This window comes from Chiloscyllium plagiosum, chromosome 13 (assembly GCF_004010195.1).
Source record: "Chiloscyllium plagiosum isolate BGI_BamShark_2017 chromosome 13, ASM401019v2, whole genome shotgun sequence".
Classification (NCBI taxonomy): Eukaryota; Metazoa; Chordata; class Chondrichthyes; order Orectolobiformes; family Hemiscylliidae; genus Chiloscyllium; species Chiloscyllium plagiosum.
In genome coordinates, this window is record NC_057722.1 from 23,344,188 (window position 1) to 23,354,776 (window position 10,589).

The following is a 10,589-nucleotide window of genomic DNA, read 5'->3' on the forward strand; positions in this document are numbered from 1 at the left end:
AATGGTTGCAATTTTGCTAATTAGAATGAATCTTTCCAGGTGCAAAAACGTTCCTTGTGCATCACAGTCACTAATAGGTTTGATTTGTATAAAGTGATCAAGAATGCTTGGGGCTTGGATTTGGAATCCACATAGTCAGTCAAAGCAAAAGGTTCTCATACAACATTTTACAATCTCAGGTGTCTTTCACCTGCACTCTATGCATGTTAGTTTAATGCTGGTGATATTTGAAAGGCCCCAGTTGCACAAAAGTGGAACCTCCCTTCATCACAGAATGAAACAGATGTGGAGGTAGCCATTTTCATCTTCACCATTCCACTGGTTGCATTGGAGCTACAGGACTGACCATGGCCCACTGCCCGTACTATTATGAAAGGGACCACTGACCTTATTGAAACAAGCAACACACTAATTGTATCCAAGTCCCTGGACTGATAGCAGACTTTGAAGTACATGAAGGTCCTGGGCCTCCTCCATCTCTACACACTAACCACCTGAAGCCTGCAGGAAGAATGCCACATCTTCTGCCTTAGGGCCCTCCAACCCAATGGCATAAATGTGGACTTCACCAGTTTCCACATTTCCCCTCCCACACTTTATCCCAGTTCCAACCTTCCAGCTCAGCACCGCCCTCATGACTAATCCTACCTGTCCATCTTTCTTCCCACCTATCCGCTCCACCCTCCTCTCCAACCTATCACCATTACTTCCTCCTCCAACTACCTTTTACACTCTCAGCTACCTTCTCCCCAGCCCCAATCGCCCCCCACCCCTCCCATTTATCTCTCCATCTCCTTGCCTCAAAAGCCTCATTCCTGATGAAGGGTTTATGCCCGAAATGTTAATTCTCCTGCTCCTCAGATACTGCCTGAGCTGCTGTGCTTTTCCAGCACCACATTCTCGACTCTGATCTCTAGCATCTGCAGTCCTCACTTTCTCCTGACAGACTTTGATACCTTGACATACTACAACAGCACCTCTGACTGAAGACCGTCTCCCTTAATTTGGCTGAGGACTACTCCCTTTAGATTTTGAGACATGACCATTTGTTTGAAGCTTACACAGTGTGTTTGCTACAAAGGCAGCAGGCACATGATGCAGCTATAAGATTATGTGGCACAGTGCCATCCAGTAACATGTTCTCCCCCCCTTTACTGATCACTGTTGACAGCCTTGTCAAGCTGCCTGGCTCAGTATCTGCATTAAACAGCAAGACAAGACATAAGTACTGTCAGCCTTTAAGCTTTGGCTGAGGGGGCAAAGCATAAAAGGCAATCTAAGTCAATGCTGTGTGCATCTAAGTAGATACAAAGTGAGTGAGTAATAAGACAGCAAGGATCCTTGGAATGCAGGTGGGTTGTATCCATACTTAAGGTATCTGGAGCCCACACACAAGTGTCCTGGTAGTAACACTGCAATAGGAAATGCTGGTTACTGCAAAGTGCATCACTGACATGCAGAACAATCTCTAAGTTGGTCAGAGAAGTGCCATGAGGGTGCAGTGAGCATTGTACTTGTTTAATGCCAATGTCTATGAATGGGGTGCACAGGCAGTCACTGTCCACGAAATATACTCTGTGATGTTGGGGACTGCTGTCAGAGGTGATGTCCAGAGGACAAAGTGCTGAGCAGGAGTCACCAGGTACCCGCTTTCACTTCCAACGTCAGGAACTATCTCTGACTAGTTTCTATCTAGTGAGTGGGAGAATAGGAAAATGCATATCAATAAAATGAGATGAGCTAATAATGACATGCTCATACATGCAGCTAGATCTGTTGCTGTTCACGAGTGAGATTCTTATCTCGCCACTCGTAACTTGCTTAGAGAATCAGATTGTTTTCTCTCGATGTTGAGAATCTAGTTTCTGCTTCTCTTACCTGATTTTCCCAAGTTTCTCCCCAGTTCCCGAGTCACTCAGGGCGCGTAAGATTGTACACATGGTCATGCGGACGAAGATTCACAGTACAACAGTATCCGTGAGAGCTCAGCTCAGCAGGAAATAACATCTTCGGGGGTTGGGAGAAGGTCGGTAGCAAAATTAGCAAATAAAAAAAAGGAATTAATATCATTTGCGGTGCAAAATCGTTTTTGCATAGTATAGCCATCATTTTTTTGTGTTTCTGTTATGACAGTCAAGTTAATTTGAACAGCAAGAAAATTAAACCGACAAGCTGAAAAATGGAAAGGTTGAGGATTCAATGATGACTGAAAAAAATTAACTTCCTATTTTACCAAAGCAATAACGTCTATCACAGGCATATCTCGTTTATACTGCAATATGTTTTTTGAATTGTACGAGGTAATACTGTGTAGATGGGCATGCTGAAGATTTGATATCAGCCTGCAGATTCTGTATCCCATATAAAATACTATCCCAAGTGATATTTAAAGTCTTGATTTTTAATTTCGTTTTGAAAAAAATAAGACTTTGGGGCCAGTGAAGTGCATTGTCAAGCCCTGAAGCCTGTTAAGTAATGATACAATCCTGAAGTGCTTGTGGCATTGACTGCTTGAACATCTGCTGTACGCTCGACTCATTCCGAGCCTGAATTTTATTTAAATTTGGGAATGGCTCAACAATATACTTGAATTGCCGGAAGAACATTTCAAATGCTCAGCACCTGTTTGAAACAGGTGCTAGATTGGAAACCCTTCCCATATGTTGAACCCTTGCTTTGTTAAAGGAACCAAACTAACTGGCAGTGAGTGCAATTGTACATATTTTCGTTCTTTATTGTTTTACCATTTACCCAGTTTTATGCTATTTTACCATAAATAGATTGGGAACTTCTTAAAGCCAGGCGTGCACCAGCTGTACCCATTTCCACTGGGGTAAGTTATGAAGTAATTTCTACACAGTAACAAGAGATTTTTCCCTGGACATCCCTTTGTGTTCTTTGGCTGTGAAGGGGGAGGAGGGCATATTCTAGATTAAGTGGATGTAATTGGTCTATGCCAGTCAGTGCAAAATCTGACATCGCTGCCTCCGTGCCCATTTTGAAACAGGAGTCCTATTTCCATCCCACAGACTCCTTTAACCACCTCCAATACTCTCCCTCAACCTGGACCCCTCCCTTTGGCCTTTTATCTACATTCTACCTGTCCTTCAAGAACTGTCGATGTAATATCTGTTGCATTAATTTCTCTGCCTCCCTCATCCATTTGAACCCATCTCCCTCAGAACAGACTGAGCTTCATGCTCTCAGATCCAACCCTGACTTTGTAATCAAGCCTGCCAACAAGGGTGGTGCTGCTGTTGTTTGAGCATATATTTGCTCGAAACATCAACTCTCCTGCTGCTCAGATGCTACCTGACTGGCTATGTTTTTCCAGCACCCCGCTTTTTGACTCTGATCTGCAGTCCTCACTTTCTCCATGTCCAATGATATACAAACAGAAGCTATAACTGCACAAAGAAGTAATCACATGATTATAGTTTTTTTCACTCAATGCACATAACTGGGAGCATAAAACTGAAAAGAGCCAGATAAAAGTTACAAATAACAAGTGACTGTAACAAAGGGAAATTCGCCCTTTACCTCCTTAATCTGTTTGTACCTTTGAAATGGTTGATCATGTCAATGATTTTTCACACCAGTTCACATGGGTGGGATTATAATCATCTAGCCCCATTCTTATCTATTTACCAAAACCAGAAAGTCACATCCAATGGCTGTTTTTTCACTGCCCTGGCAAAGTATATTTATTTTTATTTATTCTTAACTTCTGCTTTTTATTATCTGCATACTGCTCATTGGTGACCTCATCCAAATTCTGCGTCTGTTTCTGTATGTACCTTGATGAGACCCAATTCTACCTCACTACCTCTTGCTCTCTCCACTATCTTCAAACTGTTGGACCAGCATTCAGTACTCAATTTCCTTCAACTTAATATTTGGAGAACATGACCATTATTTATAATTGTTACAACCAAAGTCCAATTCCTAGTCGCTAATTCCATCCTGATAACTGTTTAAGAATGAGCTAGCCTTTTCATAACATTGGTGTCATATTTGACCCTGAGATCTGCTTATGGCTACATAAATGTGTCATCACCAAGGTGCAGCAATGCCCATCCTCAAAAGATTATCTCTCTCTGCCTCTGCTTGAGCTTATGTGCTGTTGAAAACCTCATCTGTGCTTCTATTCTAATGCACTCCTCGACAATCTCCTACCTTTCAAGCTTCAAAAACAGGAGGTCATCCAAAAAGAAGCATGGAACTCCTCCATGGCCTCCCTCAACAAACACATAGATCTAGATCCAATATTCCAGCCACCACAATGAACAACCGGAACCAGCAACCGGAAGCAGCAGGAATGGAACCAAATAAATTCCAGAAGACCCAGTATGGCAGCACTTCACAGGAGGCTCAAAAGCCTCTGAAGGTGTCACCTAGACAGGGGATGAAACATCTGCAAATCAACTTCCCAGCTCGATGAACATACCCACAATTGTGAGCTACAAACCTTGATGCAAACTTTGTATTCTAACTCTCACCAATCCAATTCACATCATATCCCTGATCTTGCTGACCTCCTCTAGCTCCTTGTTGAGCAATGCATTGATTGTGAAGTTCTTTCCCTTGCTTCCAATTCCTTTCCATTGCCTCACTCACCATCCCTACCTGCCACCCATCCCCACCATATATTATCTTCCCATACCCCACAACTCTCCATGATATCTGTATTCTTTAGATTCTGGTCTCTGGCATCTCTCCAGTTTAATCAAAATATCAACAATGCATTCAGTTGACATGGCTGTTAACTCTGGAATTCTCCTTTAAACCTCCTTTCCTCTATTACTTCTCTAAAAGAGCTCCTTAAAACCTAGATTTTTCTCTCAAGTAATATTTCCTTATGTGACTCAGTATCAAATTTTATTTTAACATGCTTTTGAAGCATTTAGGACATTGTATGGTATGCAAGTTGCTATACAAACCCAAGGTGCACCTTTTCTTTGTTTAATAATGGAAATCCTGAAGTAGCCCAAGATCTTCCCAGATACATTTTAAAAGTTGTATCAAGATAGAGAAGGAAGAAATGGGTGCATTTTCCTTTAACTGGAATTGTTTTCTGGAATATATGCTGGAAAAAAGGTTCAAACCTAATTTCTTTGACTCCTGCAGAGCATAAATTCTGGGCAATCACATGTCCTGCTGTAATGTATGCCTGTGTGTGAATGAATGTGTGAATAACTCAGAAGATAAAGCATTTACAACAAAGATCAATACTCACTATGGGTATAATGGAGAGCACTGAAGCTAATTGCATTGACCTTTGAAATGGTTCCTCTTTGAATAGTGCCATAACCGGTATCTCCTATTCTGAACTTCACACAAATTTTGTATATTACAATTGGACACAAAAGGCTGAAAAGTTGGCTGCTGAGAATCAACTAACCTTTGTGGATTGAACCCAATACCTTGTCTCAAGAGAGAATGAAAGAAATATTATAGACTGAACTGAACCAGTGTCCTTCCTGAAACCAAATTGAAGAATTAATTCAAAAGCAAAAACATTATTTTAATTATTTTATTTTAAACTCTCAAGGTATTAAAAGACAACACAATATGTTGACTCATTATACAAATAACCTTTCATTTGTAAAAGAAGTTTGAATTTGTAAGAAACAGCTTGATGAAGGAGCTATGGTGCTGCCTACTTTTATAATCAGATAGAGTCATAGAATCATAGAGATATATAGCATGGAAACAGACTCTTCGGCTCAACTCGTCTGACCAGATATCCCAACCCAACCTAATCTCACATGCCAGCACCCAGCCCATATCCCTCCAAACCCTTCCTATTCATGTACCCATCCAAATGCCTCTTAAATGTTACAATTGTATCAGCCTCCATCACTTCCTCTGGCAACATCCACGTAATTCTTTCCTTAACCCTTTCAAGTTTCACAACATCTTTCCGATAGGAAGGAGACCAGAATTGCATGCAATATCCCAACTGTAGCCTAACCAATGTCCTGTACAGCCGCAGCATGACCTCCGAATTCCTGTACTCAATGCTCTGACCAATAAAGAAAAGCATACCGTTTGCAGCCATTTCGACCAAAGCTACCATCGCTTCATGTGATTCCAGCTCATAAGGTAACTAAAGTCAATTCCTTAACAGCAGTAAATCCAAGCACAGAGAAGGACTCTCCCAATGTGTTTGTACTTCAAGTTCAGCTGAGCACCAATGTCCTGGAAACTGAATTACAAGAAACCTCACTGATTGCTGAGAACACTTTGCTTTACAGGATCATTATTTCAAACTAAAAATATCAAAACTATCTAAGCAACTACAACCCTGCTACAAGGGAGACTGGAGACTCCAAACCCAGAGACTGAAATAATTATAAGCTATAATAGAATTACATTTATATCCCTAATCTTTTTGTATGTGAGAATGTGTGGATGTAATGTCACATTTAATTAGGGGTAAATATGTGAGAATAAATAACCTCTTTTTATGTTTTAAAGCTTACTGCTAGAATTATTGTTTATGAAGGGCTTATGCCCGAAATGTTGATTCTGCTGCTCCTGTGATGCTGGCTGATCTGTTGTGCTTTTCCAACACCACACTCTTGACTCTGATCTCCAGCATCTGCAGTCCTCACTTTCTCCTGCTATAATTATTTAATTGGATCACAACAAAAAATCAGGTAAATGTGTTGGCAATCAACTTCGACTCCTCTCTCATGTAGAAATAATTACCTGGGTAGTACAGCACATAGCAAAACCTTCACTTAGATTGTTTTTAAAATTGTTTATTTTAAATTGAAAGATAACCTTTGAGGCTAAGCAAGATTATATAACAGTATATATTATAAATAGCTATGTAATACATTTCTCTGTGAGTCAGCTAGAAGAGATGTATTTGCTACCAGGGACATTTGACATGTTGGTGCTTACAGAATCTGAGATAAGTTTTTTCCACATTCATTCAAGAAGCTGGCATCAACCTACTGTTCGCAAATGAAAGTTCATTTGCAAGAGACAGAGCTAAATTCCTGGACTAGTATGTAGTTAAAAAAAAAGAAATATCTTGTCACAATTTGAGGTTCTATCCCATTCTTCATTATAATGATTTGGTAACATCATGATTTGTCTATTTCAATAATTTTGAGTGTATTGTTGAACAATTTAACTCTCATTGTTCTCCATGATTCTTAAATATATCTACTATTACAAATGTTCCATGATTTGAGAAAATTTGAGTTCTAAAGTTGACAGATCCATGTTAGTTTTAAATCTGAATTGTGGTTCTATATTATGTGACGGATTTAATTTCATTTTTGGATTCTGCAAGTGGTAACAGATGTCTGGGAATTTGATTACATGCATTTAAGTGAGGCCTTTAAACAATTCTTGAGGTGGCTTTAAAATAAAGAACAGAAGAGACAAAAAATGCGACTGTTTAGCAATGAGATGTTCTATGTCACGGGAGGCAGGTGTGAACTCAAATTTTATAAGATAGAAATATCCAGTGGTGCAGGAAGGATATAATTCCTCTCAGGGTGAAGCAAATCATTTAGGAAGTAAAAGCCTATAATAGCTTCAAGGCAATTTACTAGTCTCCAGACTTGTCAGGCTAGGACATGAATCCGTTCTGATTGGTTTAAGGTCAATAAGAGAAAACTCCAAAAACAGTCGCTTAGGTTAGAATTGAACCCGAGTCCCTGGCCTGTGAGACTGCAGTGCTAACCACTGAGTCACCGTGCCACCCCAATGGAGATGGAGGAGGCCCAGCATCTGTATGTCCTTGGAGGAGTGGGAAGGGGAGTTAAAGTGTTCGGCCACAGTGCAGTGGGGTTGCTTCGTGCGTGTGTCCCGGAGATGTTCTGTGAAGCGTTCTGCAAGTAGGCATCCTGTCTTCCCAATGTAGAGGAGACCATGTTGGGAACAATGGCTACAGGAAATGTCATGTGTAGAATTGCAGGCAAATCTATGATGGATGGAGGTGAGGGGGGAGGTGTGGGCGCAGGATTTGCAATTCTTGCAGTGGGAGGGTATGTTGGAGGGGGACGTGGACCTGATGAGGATTGCAGAGGGAATGGTCTTTATGGAATGCAGATAGGAGTGGAGGGAAAGATATCTCTGGTGGTGGGGTCTGTTTTAGGTGACAGAAATGGCAAAGAATGATACGATGTATCTGGAGGCTGGTGGAGCAGAAGGTGAGGACCGGAGGGGTTCTGCCCTTGTTGTGGTTGTGCGTGAAGTGGATGACATGCACTGGAGGGCATCATCGACTACGTGGGAGGGGAAATTGTGGTCTTTGAAGAAGGAGGTCATCTGGTGTGTTCTGTGCTGGAACTGGTCCTCCTGGAAGCAGATGCGGCAGAGGCAAAGGTACTGGGAATAATTTGGTGTGTTAAAGTGGCAGGCAACTGGAAGCTCAGGGTCTTTTTTTACCGTCAGATTGTTGATGTTCTTTGAAGTGGTCACCGAGTTTTCACTTTGTTTTCCCAATGTAGAGGCGATCACATTGTGAGCAGCAAATGCAGTAGACCAGATTACATGAAGTGCAGGTAAAGTGCTGCTTCACCTGGAAGGTATTTTGGCCCTTGGATACTGAGGAGGGAGGAGGTAAATGGGAAAGTGTTACACCTTCAGTGGTTGCCAGGAAAAGGTACTGTGGGCTGTTGGGGGGGGGGGGTGTTGGGAGTGAAGGAAAAATGGTCCAGGGTGTCCCAGTCAGAATGGGGAGGGGGTGTCATAGAATCATAGAGATAAACAGCACAGAGACAGATTCTTCAGTCCAACTTGTCCATGCTGACCAGTTGTAATTGTACCAGCCTCCACCACTTCCTCTGGCACCTCATTCTGTACATGCACCAGCCTCTGTGTGAAAAAGTTGCCCCTTAGGTCCCTTTGAAATGTTTCCCCTCTCATCCTGAACCTATGCCCTCTGGTTCTGGACTTCTCCACCCCAAAGTCCCTGTGGAAGGCAGACAAGGAAGGGGTGGGGAATATGTGTCTGCAGACCTGGCACCGGGTCCCACTACACGAAGAAAGTAACAGTAGCATGCCTTACAAATGACTGACTCTGTTTGAAACCATTAAGTGTACCTCGCTGATTGGTCAGAAGTATAGAAAGTTGCAGAAAACCATCTAAAAGGTTTAAAAATAGGGTTTCCTTGCAGGACCTCTCTCTTGGAAGTACACTTGGAACAATCTGAGGAGAGCAGCTGACTATCGAGAGAGAGAGAGTCATTGTGCTTTGACTGCTTCTGCATTGTGGGACACCTGGGCAAATTCATTCACAATATTCTGATCGGAGTTATCTAATTTGTTTAAGGAGGCACTAGACAACATCAGGAAACAGAGTTTGTCTACGGGAATTGAGTTTCTAGATGACCTAGTTCTCTCTTGTTTCCAGATATGCTGCAAGGTGAAATTCCTCTTCAAGAAAAGCAGTAAATCAGTGTATCAAAATATTTTGCTTTTAAGTATATGGTTTCTCATTTTATTTGGGGATTAGTTAGAGAAAAAGATGAATTCTCCTATTTTCATTTGCTAAGAAAGAAAAAGCTTATTATTAGATGATTGCATTATACCTCTTTAAATCAGATTTACAATAATTAGAGTCATAGAGAGGTACAGAATGGAAACAGACCCTTCGGTCCAACTTGTCCATGTCAACCAGATACCCTAACCTAATCTACTCCCATACTGCCAGCACTTGGCCCATATCCCTCTAAACCCTTCCTATTCATAAACTTATCCAGATGCCTTATAAACGCTGTAATTGTACCAGCCTCCACCACTTCCTCTGGCAACTTATTTCATACATTTACCACCCTCTGTGTGAAAACATTGCCCCTTAGGTCCCTTTTCTATCTTTCCCCACTTACCCTAAACCTAAGCCCTCTAGTTCTGGATTCCCCCACCCCGGGGAAATACCTTGTCTATTTATCCTATCCACGCCCTTCATGATTTTATAAACCTTTTTGACACTAATTTTTATTAAAAGAGTAATTTTATTCTTTACAAGGCAGAGATCAGTATAACATATCGACTTCATACAGTTTAAAATGAAGCGGTACTGCCAAATGCACATAAAAGTTCCATTGGTGTAAGAAAGTACCTTTCCCAGAAGCTTCACTCTCACCTTGAAAAGCTTCTCTGTTGCCGTTATATTGTGTTGGTGAGTTACAAAAATTGATTTGGTCCTAAAAAGGAGATCAAATCCTGTGAGTAGCTGCTGATAGAAAAACTGGAGAACCAGAATAGTTAGCAAAGTAAGTGAATAAGACCAGTAAAAAACAGATCAGCCCAATCAGAAATTGTTATCCTCCGCCTCCACTGTATCTGCTCCCAGGAGGACCAGTTCCACCACAGAACACACCAGATGGCCTCATTCTTTAGAGACCGCAATTTCCCTTCCCACGTGGTTAAAGATGCCCTCCAACGCATCTCGTCCACATCCCGCACCTCCGCCCTCAGACCAAACCCCTCCAACCGCAACAAGGACAGAACGCCCCTGGTGCTCACCTTCCACCCTACAAACTTTCGCATAAACCAAATCATCCGCCGACATTTCCGCCACCTCCAAACAGACCCCACCACCAAGGATATATTTCCCTCCC

At 41.7% G+C, this 10,589-nt stretch overlaps 1 protein-coding gene across 6 annotated transcripts in view; it reads right to left on the bottom strand.

Moving 5' to 3' along the window:
• The window catches only part of LOC122555842 (SPRY domain-containing SOCS box protein 1-like), a 270,118-nt gene extending 267,632 nt beyond the window's left edge, over positions 1 to 2,486 (bottom strand). For 4 of the 6 annotated variants that reach the window (XM_043702031.1, XM_043702032.1, XM_043702033.1 and 1 more), the window contains exon 1: positions 1,879 to 2,485. The gene's annotated coding sequence lies outside the window, so the exon portion shown is untranslated. Of the gene's footprint in view, positions 1 to 1,878 lie in introns of all 6 variants that reach the window. The other 2 variants (XM_043702037.1, XM_043702038.1) reach the window with 1 other exon arrangement.
• Positions 2,487 to 10,589: the final 8,103 nt, after the last annotated feature.